The sequence below is a fragment of the Rhipicephalus sanguineus genome, chromosome 7, assembly GCF_013339695.2.
Source record: "Rhipicephalus sanguineus isolate Rsan-2018 chromosome 7, BIME_Rsan_1.4, whole genome shotgun sequence".
Taxonomy (NCBI): Eukaryota; Metazoa; Arthropoda; class Arachnida; order Ixodida; family Ixodidae; genus Rhipicephalus; species Rhipicephalus sanguineus.
The window spans coordinates 89,780,976-89,798,819 of record NC_051182.1 but is presented as its reverse complement, the minus strand read 5'-3'; positions in this window follow the sequence as shown (position 1 = coordinate 89,798,819).

The following is a 17,844-nucleotide window of genomic DNA, read 5'->3' as shown; positions in this document are numbered from 1 at the left end:
CTACAACAATTGAAAAATCCCTCGAGATTAGGACGAAGCAATACAACCGCTCAACCCTGTCGACAGGCTACACAGAAGCGCACTCGCTAGGCACCGACGACCTACGGGAAACCATCAGAGCGATAGTGCGGGAGGAGCTGCGCAAGCTGTTGCCTTCAGCGCAGCCTCAAGTGGATTCGATCGCCGACATGGTCCGCGAGGAAATCCAGCAGTCGCTGGGCACCCCCGATGCAGCGCAGCCGCAGCTGCAAGCAATGAACTATGCTGCAGCAGCCCGACGCAACGCCCCCGCTCCTCGTCCACGTCATGACTCCGCGCCGCCGCAGCAGTTCGGCCGCCAGACGCCGCCGCCGCCACCACCACCAACGCCCTACCGTCCTCCTGTCGCCCGGCGCTATGCCCCGCGCTATGCCCCAAGGAAGACCGACGTTTGGCGCGCCCCTGACAACCGCCCGCTCTGCTACCACTGCGGGGAGGCCGGCCATACCTACCGCCGCTGCCAGTACCGTCAGATGGGGCTACGCGGATTCGCCGCCAACGCGCCGCGCCCCCAGCCAGGCGAACGGCCTCGCGACATCGACGACTTCCTCACCGGAACACAGTGGCAAGAACGACGACCTTCCCGCTCGCCGTCGCCCGGCCGCTACATGTCACCGCACCGCCGGCAGTACACTGGCCCAAACCGGGGCCGGTCGCCTAGCCCGTATCCGGAAAACTAAGGGCAGCAACCGATGGAGGTGCGGTTGCTGCACGACGAAATGCCGAAGATCCTCCGCGGCCGCCGACGACGACAACGCGAGGAGACCTGCAGAACACGACGCGAAGCAGACGAAGTCCTGCCGATGAAACCTCGCGGACCGAAGTAGACCTGACGACGCAACGGGGAAGCAGCGGAACAAACCGACGTAGCCGTGACCCCACGCCACGACCTAACTGCAACGCGAGACGACGAACTAGCGACTTCGACGTTCTTATCGACGGCCACAGCGTCACAGCTCTCGTCGACACCGGAGCCGACTATTCTGTCTTCAGTGGACCGTTCGCCACCAAGCTGAAGAAAGTAAAGACCGCTTGGAGTGGACCCGAAATCCGGACAGCTGGAGGCCACCTGATAACGCCGATTGGTGTCTGCACGGCGAGAGTCACCATCAATAACCGGACTTATCCTGCGAGCTTTGTAATCCTACAAAATTGCTCTAGGGATGTGATACTTGGAATGGACTTCCTAAGTGACCACGGCGCCGTCATCGACCTGAGATCTGAGTCGATAACGCTAACCTCAGACAAAGCGCTCCCGCCCCACGCGACGCCAGGGAACCATGCATTGAATGTGATAGAAGAGCAGGTGACCGTTCCGCCCCGCTCCAGCGTCATTATTTCCGTCGGCACCGAAAAACCTGCGAACCTTGAAGGCGTCATCGAGGGCGATCAGCAACTACTCCTGAACCGTCAAATTTGCGTCGCAAGAGGTATAGCCGAACTGCGTGACGGTAAAGCAAAGGTAGTGCTGACAAACTTCAGCCACGAATATAGGCACCTCAACATTGGTACGACGGTTGCCTACATTGACGAATGTGTAGCCGCCAGCGATGCTTTCGCCCTCTTCGATGCTGCCGAACCTGCTTCGACGAATAGAGGTCCCGAACCGGATTTTGACGTCAACCCGAACCTTGCGAAGGTCAAACAAGACCAGCTCAAAACCCTGCTCCTGCAATACAAGGATTGTTTCTCGTCGTCATCGCGGGTACGACAAACGCACCTTGTTAAGCACCGCATTATAACAGAAGAAGATTCTCGACCACTCCGTCAGAGCCCCTACAGAGTTTCGACTCGAGAGCGCGACGCGATAAAGAAACAAGTCGACGAGATGCTACGCGACAACATCATCCAGCCGTCCAAGAGTCCGTGGGCGTCACCCGTGGTGTTAGTCAGGAAGAAGGACGGGACACTGCGCTTCTGCGTTGATTATCGGCGCCTGAACAAAATCACGAAGAAGGACGTGTACCCCCTCCCACGAATAGACGACACCCTGGATCGACTTCACAACGCGACGTACTTTTCATCGATGGACCTCAAGACCGGCTATTGGCAGATCGAAGTAGACGAGAGAGACCGAGCAAAGACGGCTTTTATAACACCCGACGGCCTCTTTGAGTTCAAGGTCATGCCTTTCGGTCTTTGCTCGGCACCTGCGACGTTCCAGCGCATCATGGACACTGTACTGGCCGGATTGAAGTGGCAGACGTGCCTTGTGTATTTGGACGACGTCGTCGTGTTTTCCTCGACCTTCGACGAGCATCTCCGGCGGCTCGAGGCAGTACTTCAAGCAATAAAGGCCTCTGGACTGACCCTGAAGCCAGAAAAGTGCCGAATCGCGTACAACGAGCTCTTGTTTCTGGGCCATGTGATCAGCAAGTCTGGAGTGCGCCCAGACCCGCGGAAAACAGCGGCCATCGCCGACTTCGCACCTCCCACCGACAAGAAGGCCGTGCGCCGATTTCTCGGCTTATGCGCCTATTACAGACGCTTCGTCAAAAACTTTTCACGCATCGCCGAACCACTGACGCTTCTCACGAAGACTAACGTGGAATTCAGGTGGGAAACGGAGCAAGTGCAAGCATTTGAGGAACTTAAACGACGCCTGCAGACGCCACCCATACTTGCGCATTTCGACGATTGCGCCGACACTGAAATACACACCGACGCTAGCAGCGTAGGACTCGGTGCCGTCCTTGTGCAAAAGACTGACGGGCTTGAAAGGGTTATCAGTTATGCTAGCCGGTCACTATCCAAGGCAGAAGCCAACTATTCCACAACAGAAAGGGAATGCCTTGCCATCATCTGGGCTACGTCAAAGTTTCGCCCCTACCTCTATGGCAGGCCCTTCAAAGTTGTCAGTGACCATCACGCCTTATGCTGGCTAGCTAACTTGAAGGACCCTTCAGGTCGTCTCGCACGATGGAGTTTGAGGCTTCAAGAATTCGACATTACCGTCGTGTACAAGTCCGGACGAAAACACTCTGACGCCGACTGCCTCTCTCGTGCCCCCGTCGACGCGCCGCCGCAAGACGACGACGATGACTGCTTCCTCGGAACTATAAGTGCCGACGACTTCGCCGAAAGGCAACGAGCCGACGCGGAACTGGGGGGCCTTATGGAGTACCTCGAGTGCAAGACCGCCGTTGTTCCGAAGGTATTCAAGCGAGGACTGTCGTCGTTTTTCTTACGGAACGGCGTTCTCCTGAAAAAGAACTTCTCGCCACTTCGAACGGACTACCTTCTTGTCGTGCCCTCATCATTGCGACCAGAAGTCCTCCAGGCCCTACACGACGACCCGACGGCTGGACACCTCGGTGTTTCCCGCACCCTCGCCAGAATACAGGAAAAGTACTACTGGCCACGCCTTGCTGCCGACGTCGCCCACTACGTCAAGACTTGCCGAGATTGCCAGCGACGGAAGACACCACCGACTAGGCCAGCGGGACTTATGCAGCCAATCGAACCACCTCACCGGCCGTTCCAGCAAATCGGGATGGACCTACTGGGGCCGTTCCCGACGTCGACTTCCGGCAACAAGTGGATCGTCGTAGCGACTGACTACCTCACCCGCTACGCGGAGACGAAGGCCTTGCCCAAAGGCAGTGCCGCCGAGGTAGCAAAGTTCTTCGTTGAGAACATCCTCCTGCGTCATGGCGCCCCAGAGGTCCTCATCACCGACAGAGGTACGGCGTTTACTGCTGACCTAACTCAGGCAATACTGAGATACAGCCAAACAAGCCACCGCCGGACCACAGCGTACCACCCACAGACCAATGGCCTCACCGAGCGGCTAAACAAGACCATCGCCGACATGCTGGCCATGTATGTCGACGTCGAACACAAGACGTGGGATGCCATCCTTCCGTATGTGACCTTCGCATACAACACGGCCATGCAAGAAACGACGCAAATGACGCCGTACAAGCTGGTCTACGGAAGGAGCCCGGCAACAACGCTCGACGCAATGCTACCAACCGCCACCGACGAAGACGATCTCGACGTTGCCGCCTATTTGCAACGCGCCGAAGAAGCTCGACAGCTCGCCCGCCTGCGCATCAAGAACCAGCAGAGGGTCGACAGCCGTCACTATAATCTTCGACGACGCCACATGGAGTACCAACCCGGTGACCGTGTGTGGGTCTGGACGCCGATACGCCGACGTGGGCTCAGTGAAAAACTTCTTCGGCGATACTTCGGCCTATACAAGGTGCTTCGACGTCACGGCGCTCTTGACTACGAGGTCGTCCCGGACGGCATTACGAACTCCCAGCGACGCCGCGCACGACCTGAAGTCGTCCATGTCGTGCGCCTTAAGCCGTTTTTTGCGCGTTAGCGAACCTGAGAACTCTACCTTTTCCTTTGTTATTGTAATTTATTTGTGCATGCACTTGTTTTTTCCTTTGCATGTTCTGTTGCAAGCATCGGGACGATGCTTTTTCAGAGGGGGGCAATGCCACGCCCGCTTCTTCTTTTATTTTGATGTGTTCGAGTTTGACCAGCAAGGACGGTTATCAACGCTCGACGCTGGCCGTGAAGCAGTGTTCGAGAAGCTTCACGATTTTAGTAGATCGTTTTGTTAAGATTGCGTGCCGCACGCGAATGATCCAGCTTTGTCGAGAGATAACGCCGCCACCAGCGATATTGCTGGAAAGTTCCATAGCGCCTGTATAAAAGCCGACGCGCTTGACCGCTTGTCAGTTGATCGACGGTCGACGCTCTGTCCGCCGCTATCAGTGTGTTGCTGTAGATTGACTTACAGTTTCCCGGCCACAAGTTCGGCCAAATAAACAGTTTCATCTCGAACGTGCTGACTGCTGTCTTCGTCGTCACGACCACGTGACAATATGACAAGAGAAGTTTAATCTTGAAATCAGATTGCTTTCAAAACATCTGATTTTTTCGTGGATGCTTGATGTTCAGAGTTACTTAAGTTGATATTCAATGCAGCTATTAAATTTCAACGCCGTATGTTGATTCTGTGTTAAATATTCAAGGCTATGTAATGGAATCGCAGAGCAAATTAGTTGCGAATATGGCACTATTACCGTGGACGATTCCCAAGGATATCGTAATAAATAGTACACTTGTCGCCAGGTAGCACAGGCTGACTGCTATTCCAGCCAGAGACGAGCAGGCTAGCAGGACCGCGCGGCAAGACAAACGGTGGCACAGGTAGCCAGCTATAGGGCCTGCATAGAAAACGATCACACGTAAAATCACAATAATTTGGAAATGCGAGCGTAATGCTAACGTAATACTTTTAGAACCTATATTTGTTGCTTTGACGTACATGTAGCAAGCATCTGCAGCGCGGTTACCATGCCTAGTGGATGTAGGGAAGGAAACGCTCAAACAGAACAGCTGTAAGTGTGCTATGCATGGCAGTGCCCATAAGCTGTCTTGTCACGAAAGACACGAGACCAGAAGCGGTAGCTACTTCGTCCTCTGAAGCAGCCCTTAAAAAGGCAAAATGGCTTGTATCAGGCTTCCGTTGGTTATTGCCCTCATCACTAGTTAACCGGTTGTGTGGCCACACTTGTGAAAAGAGCTTCAAGCTACAGATGGAACGCCTGAAATTAAGCAGTTATCCAGAGAGCATGCTGGTATGAGTTGCAGAAAAAATCTCGATACATGAACAGGGAAACGTGCAGACTCAACGTGCTAAAACAGAAAACCAATAGTCGTCCCACATATTCACAAGGCTTGCTTAAACAAAAAACATAGGCGGGAGGTATAAACGCAAGGTAGTGTTCCTAGCGCCAATGAAATTAAAAAGCTAGTGAAAAAAGTGAACAATGACCAGGCAACAAAGAAAGACGGTGAAATACGTCATACAAGAAAGAGTATATGTTGCATGTGAAGTAGGCGTTTTTTATGCCATCCTCTTGGCATGTGGCAATGCCTACGTGAGGCAAACAGGAACACAAGCTCAAAGAGCATCGCTACAATTGCCAGCAAGCGGCAATCTCGAGCAACCTTGCCCTGCACAGTAGGACATCTGGGTGAAGTGCAATGTTTGCAAAAATAGAGTATTTTTTGAAAAAAAAGGAAACTAAAAATAACCCATGCGCCAAACTAGAAGCATCGCCACATCGGAACAGCAAACGTAGATGCCTTAGTTCATGCTACATTCTGCGGGGCGCCTGAAATTGAATTTATCGGACAGAGTATGATGTAAAGGAGTGAACAACTCCCCAAAAAACAGAGTTATCAGATGGAGAGTTATCGCCAGGTCAGCACATGAGCTCTCCGGTAGCCACAAACAACAGCTCGCCGTCCTCTTTCCCCCTCTCACACAACCATATTCGACTTTTTAAAAACAATTTTCCTGTTTTCACCTTCCTTCCTGGTCAGTGCGCGTTTTCTAACCTAGTGTACATTGTAACTGTAGCGCAGTTTAATTATCGAACGTACAAAACCAACTAGCCCAATTCCTCATCCTGCTGACATGCCGCTGTTCCATGTAATCCTATGGGCGCGTGGGCTGGGAACATTTGACCATCATTGTACACGATTTAAGCTAGGCTTGTTAAGTGGCGAGATAGTTCTTTGCGGTTTACCGCAGCGAAGCCGACAGTAAAGGTTCACTGTTCATTACGTACCTCCTAATACTGTTAAAGTACCTGCCAGAGACACCGGCCACAATGCTTCGGCTCTGGTTACTCCAAATGCTTCGATGATGCCATAGAAGAAAATGCCGGCGATCCGCGGCGTCGCCATGGTTAGGAACATAACCCACGCACAGAAGAAAGCGGTGATCCAGCTCCACCTGGAATCAACTCCGAAGTGCGGATCATCCTTCATACGACGCGTGTAAACCATGACAGAGCCGCAGAATACGGTGACAGCCGAAAGTGCTTCGAGTGCCGGTGAACTTCGGCGTTGTTATCATTCAGCAACCTCTTCAGCGGACAAAGAGAAACCATGGATACGTAAGGCTGACGGTTGTCTTGTGATCATCGCAAACGACGAGATTCTTCTCCTCGCTCGTCGTTGTTGAATCCACGTAGAGAGGCTTCATCGGCGGTTGCGCTCGAAAGTTTCACCCGATGCGACGCGGAGGAAACTGGTATGTTTAGTGCGGTCGATATCTTATCGCCTGTTTCTTTCGCAAGTAGCGTCTTTCGTACAGTACAGCGACAGGCGGCGCGCACAAACCCGCTGCCACCGTGCTTGAGGACAGAAGCAGTCGGCGAGCAATAAACACAATCTCGAGCAGGTGCTTCAGGCTGGCTTTCTCCTATCGCGGTCATTTGGTGGCGAAACGCCCTCTAAAAAGAGTGAGTTGAGACTGCGACGTTGGTGTGTCGAAAGAATAAATGACTTTCGCATAGGTGAAAAAAAAAGCTGCGATTATTCTATTACAACCAAGTAAAACTCAGTACAATACAACTGGAGACTCAAGAACAGTACCTGTACGGTTGTACTCTGTGTCTCGATAAACGCTCGCACTGCACGCGAGACATATTCCCTTAAAATGCTTCCTTTTTGTATTACCGTATACTTCACTGTATTAGCACTGCATTTGAATGAAATTACTTTATAAAGGGAGACGGAATGTACGTGATTAAACCATCTTTTATTTACTTTGTGCCGCGAGTAAGTCGCTTAATGATTTAATTACGGAAAACACGCGCTTTTGTCTCAGTTACATATTTAAAATGAGTCACTCTGCACAAATAGTGCTCGACATTTTCCAAAATCATACGCAAATACTTAAACTTTTACGAAAAGGTTGCTGCAAGGAACACCCTCCTAAGGCATTCACCAGTAAATCGTGCACATTACGTAGCCACTATTTGAACTGTCACGTGCTCCGGTTCTATCAGGGTTCGCCGTATCTCTTGTACGTGCGTTGGTTATATTCATACACATAAGCACCGTTTACGCGGCATTTCGCCATGAACGCGTGAGCACAGTCGTTTTGTTGTTCGTGAAAAAATTTTTTCTCACAAAACAGGTTGCACACTGCTCCTTCTCTGTAATGAAATGAAATGAGAAATTTCTGGTACAAGGATGTTGGCCTGAAATGCTCGCTTTATATCCAAGGTTGAATACACCGATATCCTATGGGAGCCTCACAAAACAGCCATCGCGGGGTTAGAAAATGTGCAGTGGAAAGCTGTGTGAATCGCTCTCGGGGGATATAACAGGCCCGTGTCGCCAACTTTATTCACGCAACGTCATAAACCTTCCACGTTGGAGGCGCGTGGAAAGGTTAGTCATCTAACCTTTCTGGCAATAATTGCTTTGGAAGGTCATCGTTATTTTGCGAAACAGTGCTAAGTTTTTTGGCATGAACAAGCCGATTTCACACTCGATTACTGGCTTTTATGTTTACTCACACTCAAGGATTCAAAAAGACTTGATCACAAAGGGCGATTGCCGATCAGACTTCACTGCGGGTCCATGTCTTCTATTCAGTGCATGACGACATAGAGCTTAGAGACTGAAATTAAGGGTTCTTTCTGGCCACAACTTGACATTCCCAATTGGATACGAAGGAACTCTAGAGTGTCAATTTTAACATGTTTGTTAATTTGCCAGGGTCACACAGTAAAATTTGGCAGATCCCACGTACCGTGGGAATCGATCTTATGCGAAGCATGCGTGGGATGGTGACACATTGAGCGAAACGTTACGGAATGACGCTAGAGAAATATGGAAGTGGTATACGCACACTCATATGTTTAAGAGTCGCATATCTAATATATAACCAGTTATTTACAGTTGCGTAGCGATGGCAACAGACACATGGGTGTTACCAACACCAGACGCGGTACACTGATATGTAGTACTTATATTCATCAATACTGGATAGCGCGAATCCGAACAGGACAAAGAAGGAACACATACGCACAGGACATGCGTAAGCCGCAACTAAGCTTCATTCAGGAAAGTTTGCCTACATATATCCACAGCCGAACGGCACGCGCAGGCGCACTGCACGTACATTGCAGTCACAGTTACAGTTGTAATGCTTATACTTGTGCGTTATGACGGAGAACGCACGCACGTTTCACGAACCTGAGTGTATGTGTAGAAGGGTTTCTTGACAGTTCTCGAACAAGGTCATCATGACCGTGATCAGTGAGCACCAGCAGCGGAACCGGACTTGTTAATCGGATCCGTTCGTGATCGCGATTACGAGGGGTCTAAGTGTAGTGAAGTGCGAAGTATAGTACAGCTGGTGGAAATTCTGGATGCCTCTTACGATGAAATGATCTATGATGCCTCCTGTCATGGACGCGGCAGCGAGGTCTTCTGATGCCCTCTCCACATCCAATTCCTCTTTCACGCAATATAAGGACCAAGCATTTTTGGGTCTTGATAAATCAATGTTCAAGACACCGGTAACGATGAAAGGCCTGGATCTCTCAGCAGATTTCTTGTAGGAAGCAGTGACACCGGTTTTTGCGCAATCCCCGTGGTCCACGTTGCGGACCATGCGTGCGAGTGGATGGTATTTGAGCGTCTTCCAGGAGCGTTCTGTCTTCAGTTTCCTCACTTTCCTTCCGTTCGCCGCGGTGGTGCAGCGGTTAAGGTGCTCGGCTGCTGACCCGAATGTCGCGGGTTCGATCCCGGCCGCGGCGGTCGCATCTAGATAGAGGCAAAATGCTAGATGCCCGTGTTCTTTGCAATGTCGGTACACGTTAAATTACCCAATGGTCTAAATTTCCGGAGCTATTCGCTACGGCGTCTCTTATATCATATCGCGGTTTTCGGACATAAAACCCCAACAGTTATAATGATTATCACTTTCCTTGCGTGTCAATGTGTGTGTTCGCGGTTACTGTGTTGGTTGAGACTGTATCACCTGTGGCACATACCTGCATAACATTAACTCTGGTTTACGGGTATGTGCCACACGTGACTGAGAGAAAGGGTTTCATGACATACACGACAAGTATTTTGCGCTATTCATTTCATAATCAGTGAATCGTGTTCGTCGTACACTGATCCCCTGCTATGCCAATTTTGGTATATTACAAGTTGTGGAGACGACCAGGAGAGCGCCCAGACGTAGGCGGCTAGATAGATAGATAGATACGTAGATAGAAACGGCCAAAGTGCCTGAGGTTCGCTAAGAAATGCTTCGCATTTAAAAATTTTCTATTCGAAGCAATGCGGCGTTGCCTGCACTACGCTGGTAGGCATACTTGAATATGACATTTTGTCAGTTTTGACTACACCATATTTCATTTAACATTGAACACCACAACAGACCAAAAGCGATATCCCTCCAAGCATTTCGAAAATGCAGGTCAAGCGTGTGATCGTTTCATGAACCTTGCTGTAATATGTCGGCGCTTTCGCGGAACTTACTGAAGTGGCTCATGTGCTTCAACTTATCGGCTAATTCGCCCTTGCCCTGCGAAAAGGATCTTTTACTTTGCTAACTGTGTGAGATCCTAATGCGGCTGCATTGGAAAGGCGCTGGCCCTTAGTTGCAATCCTCAACCTCCCCTCGAGGTACATATTCCTGTGGTTTACATCACGGTGAGTTTCTGTATAAAGGTCAAGGGCGATAACAATGTCCCGCATGTGTTATGCGTTGGGTTGCTAGGTACGGGTAAAATTGTGAGGCAGCCCGTCTTCCATTGCGCGAATGACTCATGGGGGTCCCGGAGGAGCGGCACTGAGGAGTAGTGGTGCATGGTTCCGGAAGGACGTGCTAAAGCAGCCGGGCGCATTCGCGCGTGCCCTATCTTGAAAGGAATGAGCAGATGACTCATACCTTTTTACGTGCTGTGCTCTCGACCCTCAGTTTGCATTGTAACGACAGACAGCACGAAGATAGCTTCGCGTGAACTGCCGCCAGATCCATGCGTGTCGTCTTCCTTGACCGAGTCTTGAGCCTGTAGACCGGCCAAGCAACGCCATCGCCGGGGAGATTGTCCAGCGGAATTACCGAGCACAACTTCACGAAACATTGTACGGATCGGATGGCTTTATCTACAGGATGGATGGAGCAGCCTGAAGACGACGTCACTGGCAGACATACTGTAATGAAAACACTGGGCTACAAGCGGTGGTTGCATCGTAACAGTAGCAGCAAGAACTGGACAGGCGCGAGCAGGGTTGCAGCAAACCACGAACCAGGCAGCTCCAGCTCGTGCCTCGCGCAGGGCTGGCGATGCGGCTGCAGCGCTGGACATTCTTCTTCACTACAATTCTTCGCTACAATCTACTCCACGGTGAAATGAGCAGGTTTTCGGCATCCTCCTCTACGACTGTACCACAGAGCGTTAAATATAAGACATCCATTTTATTTGGTCGTTCCATTTTGTTCTTTCGTGCCTTGTGTTTTCTCTGCACAGGCCAAAGCCTCCTCTCCCGTCATTCTCGACGGGTGTAAATAAACGTTACCTCTCTCTCTCTGTGTTACGCTGAACTTCGGAAGTCTTAGTTTTCACAAAACCAAAATAGCGGAGGCGCTTATCTCCAGCAAGCTATCGCCTCATTTCTTCGACGTCATCTGTGGATGACGCACACCACCTGGAAACTACTGCGAATCGCTTTGACTCGTGGTTTCTGGTATTATAACCGCCATGGCATCGACGTCACATGCATTGGAGCGTATCTGACAATTTATGCAGCCTGCGACACACATGGAGCTAAATGTGATCCCATTTAGAGACAATTACCAAGTTCTGTGTTTCCTAAAAATGGTATTGAGCATAAAGTTTAGCATTAAAATATGTGCAACTAAATTTACATGATAGTCCGATAGTTCGCGGAGTTTTCTAAAGTGCGCGTAGCTTAGCAATTGTGTGGTGTATGAAATAAAAATGAAATCTAATTGAATGAAACTCTGTACTTTTCCAAGCGTGAAACTTTGTCCTATTGAAACATGAAAGTTGCTGTATGCGGTCGCACCGTTTACATCTGCAAGAACCGCGTTTTCTGGCTACAAGACAGCCAGCAACGCCCAGCAGTACCTGATAAATTGTCACCCGTACATGCTCCAGCAAATTTCGCTCCATGAACATTAATTGACAGCGGAAACATTTTTCACGAGGTTAACCTAACATATAAAGCAAGAATATAACGCTACACACCGCGTATTATATTGCTGAAAAAGAACGATAGCGTTTGCGCTGGCCTCGCAGAAAGAAACAAAGCAGGCGAAGCCATTATGGCGCATATTTTCGAAGCCGAACTGGAGTCATTTTGGTGGGCTCCTTTTCATTACTTCTCCTACCAGCTCGCATGCTGGAGACAGGCGCGAGCGCCTCACATTTACTGTGCACTGACCTTGTAAGAGTGAGTGCTACGACAGCTCCTCCATGAAAAAAAGGTTTGGCCTGCTGCTTGCCACGAAAGTGGCAGTTTAGAGACAATAAAAGGAGCGACGCGATAATCCTGGAATTGCACTAGAATGCTGAGCAAGAGGCGCGACTGTGATGCTTCGCCGAGTGCATGATGGGTAAATGAAAACTACCCCCTCTGGTGTGTACTGCTTTCTCAAGTCCAGAGTAATGGTGCAGCCGTCCGAGTCAAATGCTTTCCCTGTCTTCTACGGTACTGCACATGCATTATGTCGGGCAGCCAGCCTTGGCGAGCCAACCCTTCCTGAAAGCATTACCTGTCTTTATCTTCTCTCGTTGTGTCAGTCCAAACCATATTAGTGAAAATGTTAGGTTTGGGGTAGTTTTTATTTGACGTGCACTTGTGCCGCTATTCTGCCGTAACTTTGCCTGCAGAGCGGAAGAGTGCTCTGCGTACATGTATAATGACTCGAGTTTCAGCAAGTCATGGTCTCCTGCGCAGTTGAAGGCGTACAGCTGAGGCGTTCAATGTCGCGGCAATCCCAGCGAGCTGGAGGCGTTGGAGGTTTGAAAGTTTTACTTTACATAGCACCATACGCGTGTGCGCGGGGTCCCGCATTTGATTAGTTTCTCAATCGGGGCCATTATTCGTTGCATTTTCCAAGCTATATATACAGGAACAGCAGCTACAGAACTTACTAAGATGGCATCTAACACACCTAAACACATGGTCAAACAATTTCAGGAGAAGCGGCCAACATGTATGCTTCGCGCGCGGGGGATACGCTTTGTGCATGATTTTTCTTTCCCTACGTGATGTGCTTCCAGGAAGAGCCAAGTCAAGGTATACAGCAGTTATTGTCGATCGCAGTCCTTGGCCATATGGCTGCCTCTAATGGTTCCGAGGCGAAAGGAGTGCCTACAGGTAGGTTTTCTCTAGTGTATGTATGTGCTATAGAAATTGGACCAGCCCCACTAACCACCACTACTCTACTAAAAATGGAGTAGTTTCCGCGGCCAAACCTTTATTAACAACGAATCTGTTTTAACCAGCCGTAGCGTCGACCCTCAGGGGACGAATTGGAGCTCATGATTACTGAAATTGGACAAGGAAAGCAGAAGCGTAGGCCTGGAAATTGGTATGCAGAAAACTGAAGTAATCTGCGACAGTCCCGGGAGAGTACAGCGCTTTGCGATTGATAGCGAGGCGCTGGATGTTGTAAAGAAATGCGTCCGCTTAGGACACGTAGTAACCGCGGAGTCGAACCATGAGACTGAAATAAGCAGAAGAATAAGGATGGGATGGAGCACGTTCGGCTAGCATTCCCAAATTATGAATGGTAGTCTACCACGATCCCTAAAAAGGAAGGTATAAAACAGCTGCATCTTACCGGTACTTACCTACGGAGCAGAAACCCGGAGGCTCCTAAAGAGGGTTCGACTTAGATTGAGGACGACGCAGTGACCAATGGAAAGCAACATGATAGGTATAACCGTAAGGGACAAGAAGAGAGCAGAGTGGGTCGGGGAACAAACGGGTATTAGGACATCTTAGTGGACATCAAGAAGAAATGGACATGGGCAGGAAAGGTAGCGCGTAGGCAAGATAACCTCTGTTTATTAAGAGTAACTGACTGGAATCAAAGAGAAGGCAAACGCGAAAGGGGGAAACAGAAACTTAGGTGGGCAGATGTGTTTAAATAGTTTGCAGGTATAACGTTGCAGCAGCAAGCACAAGACCGAGTTGATTGGCCGAACATGGGAGAGGCCATTGCCCTGCAGTGAGCGTAGTCAGGCTGCTGCTGCTGCTGCTGCTGCTGCTGATGATGATGATGATGATGAACGTGATGAACGGGCATGTGCCACAGAATTCGGGCAAATCCCACTACTCACCCCTACGGCGTGGCCTGTAAAATTCTGATGTGTGAAGAACGAGTACAGAGAGACAGAGCAAGAAAGAGAGAAAGAAACATAGAGACGGAAAGAAAGATTAAGAGAACAATTCTAGCGGAAAAAAATTCTTCCCGACGCGGGATTCGGACCCTCGTGCCCTCGATCCGAAGGCGAGCGTACTAACCACTCGGCTATCCAGGCACGGTAGCAGAGCACTGCATAGCCTAGCATAGTGTAGTGTAGCAGGGGGTGGTAAAGGTAAGCCAGCATTAGGAGAGACGTGCATCGCTGTAAACCCTTGCGCGACTTAGTGAAAGCATTAATTTTTTTTCTGCTGCAGAAATAGGTCAAATTCCACACATTTAGCACTGGTCCACTGAAATAGCTCCTCAAGGTCGTGCACAAAAGGCCAAGCTCCCGTAGCAAGCCAGACAACACGACGCATGTCACGGCGAAAAGACGCATGTTGTTCAAAGGGAAAACTTTGAAGGAGCATTTGCTGCATTCAAAAGGGGCTTTTTGTACCTTTCTGTTCTGTGCCAATATGCACTTTTCAAGAGAATTCTGCGCGGTTTTGCACCTCTCATAAACATTCAGTGTCACATCTATGCCGTTTGCTACATAGCTTCGCTGTTTATACACCATAACAGAGCGGAATGGCTCCGTGATAAAGGCAGGGATTGATCGATTGATTGAATAACTTTATTGAAAACAGTCCTGAAGCTCGGTTTTTTAGGCCGAGGCGGGCCGCGTCCACGTCGGCACCGCCAGTCCTAGACGGGTGGCGGCGTCGTGGGCCTTCTGGACAGCCCTTAATTGATCGTCGAGTTCGTCGCTCTTGATGAGCCGCATCCACTTCTCCCATTCCCGGTCGGGATCGGCGAGAGAGGCGGGGCATCCCGCCATCACGTGTCTGCCATCACGTGCACTAACCGCAGACTGGGCGCCTGTGGTCTATTTAATTTGAGGTGTGGCAACGGAAAATGCCTACGCTCCATGTAGTGGTGCTTTGTAATTTCGTTGTACGGCAGCAGTGAATCTTTTGTGTCCGCCGAATGGCCATGGACGTCACCTCGAGTTTGACCAGCACGGCATCTCAGTCCTCGTGCCCGGTCGTTGGCGACCTCGTTGAGGTTCACTCGGGTTTCGTCCACTTGTTCCATATGCGCAGAACACCATCTGATGGCTGTTTCTGGGATTTCTCCTTCTCCTAAGATCTTTCTTACGCATTTGGCTACTAGGCCTTTCTCAAAGCTTTTCACCGCCGTTTTTGAGTCACTGTATACGTGGGTCCATTTGTTACTCCTGATCGCCAGGGCTATCGCGGCCTGTTCTGCGACAAACGATTGCTTACTGAGTACGGTTATCGCGTCCCGCACCTCTCCTTTGTTGTCTGCGACTACTGCCTCGTACGCTTTTCTACGTCTGACCCATGCCGCGTCAACAGTCGCCGCCTGTGTTCCCACGCACTCGATTTCTTTAAGGAGGGTTTGCGCCCTCGCCTTTCCCCTGTTTACGTTATGTACTGGATGCATGTTCCTTGGGAGAGCGGCGGTTCTGATCGCATCTCTCTGCTCGCGCTTAAGCTCCACCTCGACCTCCTCGGGCTCACGCATTCTATTTGGGTCTAGTCCTATTGCAGCGAGTATTTTCCTACACGCGCGCGTCTTGTTTATTCTAGCGAGTTGCGTTACCTGTTGTGCCTCCGCAATCTCCTCCATGGTGTTATTGACTCCTAGCTCTGCTAGTTTCTTGTTCGGCGTGCTGATGGGCAACCCGAGGGTGGACTTCGTTAACTTTCTGAGTAAAGCGTTTAACTTGTTGCGGTCCGTGACTGTCCAGTTTACTGAACCTCCCACATATCTAAAGTGGCAAAGGTCGAAGGCGTGGACCAGCCGTAGCGCGCTGTCCTCTCCTGTGCCTCTGTGTCTGTTTGTTATTCGCTTTAAAAGTCTCACGACCTGTGCCGTTTTCTCCGAGATTTTCTGTATCGTAGTGGAGTTACAACCCTTGTCGTCAATGTAATAGCCCCGTATTTTGAGCTCCTCGACTTGCCTTATTTCGGATCCGTCTTGGCATGTTAGCGTTATCTTGGGTTCGTTATCGAGGTCCTACCCTTTGGGTCTTCTACCCCTACCTCGCTTTAAGACTAGTAACTCCGACTTCGCAGCCGAACACCTCAAGCCCATTCCGCTTAGGGTGTCCTCGACCACTCGAACGCATTCCTGCATTCTCGTCTCGGTTTCTCCCATGCTCCCTTGAGCAGTACAGATCGTTACGTCGATCGCGTATATCGCGAAACCCACCCCCTCAATCCTTGTAGTTACTTAGCAACTCTGCTCATGGCCAGATTGAAAAGCACTGGAGACAGCACTGCTCCTTGCGGAGTGCCTCTGTTCCCCAGTTCGTGTTCGTCTTTCGACCTCAGTTCTCCCAGCTTGAGGCTGGCTTTTCTGTCTGCCAGGAAGGATTTGACAACATTAAAGAGCCTTTCTCCGAGTCCCATATCCGACAAGGCTTCGAGTATGGCTTTGTGTGCCACCCTATCGAAGGCTTTCTCGACGTCCAGCCCCAAGAACACTCTCGTGTGCTTTGGGCTGACCTGCAGGACCTGATGCTTGATTAAAAGCATGGCATCCTGGGTTGAGAACCCAGGACGGAATCCTATCATATTGTAAGGCAATTTATCGCTTTGTTCCAAGTGCCTCGTGAGTCTGTTGAGAATCATGTGTTCCATCGTTTTGCCTAGACGCGAGGTAAGGGAGATGGGACGGAGGTTGTCGAGCCCCAGCGGTTTACCCGGTTTGGGTATTAGAACCGTGGAGGCCTTCCTCTACTCGTCCGCGTATTTCCCTTCCTTCCACAGTTCGTTGAAATGATCTGTCAGGAAATTAAGGGATTCCTCGTCCAAGTTCCTGAGCAGTTTATTTGTTATGCCGTCTGGCCCTGCTGCTGAGTTACTGTAGAGGCCGTGTAAGGCCGACCTCACGTCTCCCTTTGTAAATTGTTTGTCCATTTCCTTGCACAGTTCCCCTTGTATTCTATTTCTTCATCTCTTTCACCGTCTTGTGCTAGTGGCAGATACTTTTCTGCCAATCCTTTCATGATTTCATCCTGCGGTTTATCTTTGCTTTCTTGGTGTACCAATTTACTGATCATCGTGCGTATGCCGGATTTCACTGAAGGTAAACATTACACAGAAGTCTGTCTGGCTGGGTAAGTAAACTGAGATAACTAATATTTATTCTCCAAACAAAGTTATGAAAACACGTACAAACCCGACGTTTCGGAACCAGCTCGGTTCCTTCCTCAGGGGGGACTGCGGCGGCTTGGCAGCGGCCTCTTTAAGGCACTCTCGCGGCGGTTAACGATCCCACGCATTACCGCGGAGCGTAGTCCATGCGCATACACCGGGGGGAGAGTTCCGAGGGAACGGTTGATATTTTGAGTGGTCCTCTGTATGTGCCACGACTCCAGTAGTAACCTCCTCCTCCACTTGGTTTCACTTTCGAGGATGGCGGTTCCGTTGAAATCTATTCTGTGCTCAAACGTCTCCGCGTGCTCGGCGACGGCGCTGCGTTCTTTGTCGAGTTTACGGACGTCGTTGACGTGTTGCCTAATTCGTTCGGGGAAGTTCTTG